Source organism: Atta colombica, unplaced genomic scaffold (genome assembly GCF_001594045.1).
Source record: "Atta colombica isolate Treedump-2 unplaced genomic scaffold, Acol1.0 scaffold141, whole genome shotgun sequence".
In the NCBI taxonomy this organism is placed as follows: Eukaryota; Metazoa; Arthropoda; class Insecta; order Hymenoptera; family Formicidae; genus Atta; species Atta colombica.
The window spans coordinates 947,840-948,514 of NW_017259230.1; the positions used below are offsets into that span (position 1 = coordinate 947,840).

The 675-nt window shown below is 23.9% G+C and overlaps 1 protein-coding gene across 1 annotated transcript in view; it reads right to left on the reverse strand.

The window, feature by feature from the left end:
• LOC108684865 overlaps positions 1–675 on the reverse strand; it is a 16,038-nt gene that overhangs the window by 4,276 nt on the left and 11,087 nt on the right. The gene's annotated exons all lie outside the window — the stretch shown is intronic.

Below are 675 nucleotides of genomic sequence, written 5' to 3' on the forward strand. Positions count from 1 at the left end.
ATAAATCATATATATATATATCATATATATAAATATCTATCAATATGTAAAAGTTGCGAAATATCATCGCAACGTTTCTTTGTAGATTCTTTGCGTTTTAATAAAATCAGACGAACGTTTATTAATAATTCTACAAATACATTTTCTCGTGTGAAAAAGAAGAATTTAATCACTATGCCAAGGAAAACAACGTTCGAGAATGGTTGAAGAATGATTAACGAACAGAAAGGATTACCGCCTACTTAAGAGATAATCTCTTAAAAATCACTTCGTTGATGCTTTCTTGAAGATAAGAAACTGTCGATTAGATAGAATGACATTGACATGGTTAGGATTCAACAAAGCCCTGTGTGCTATTTTAATCGTGATTGTGATTTATGTCTTTTCGAACCGATTGATTATATCAGGGAAGATTACAATTAAGTGATTAATTGAAAAAAAATGAAAAAATTGATTTTTATTATTAAAACGAGATAATAGAAATTTTTTTAATATTGAGAAATTTTTTGATAATAATATAGATTATAGAAAATATTTAAATTTATAATATAATAATATTATAATTTTGTAATAAATATGATAATTCTGTAATAGAGACAAATCTTTAACAAATCATAGAACTTTACTGAAGTTCTTTCGAGTTTATTTTTGTAAATATTTTAAAAGATATAATTT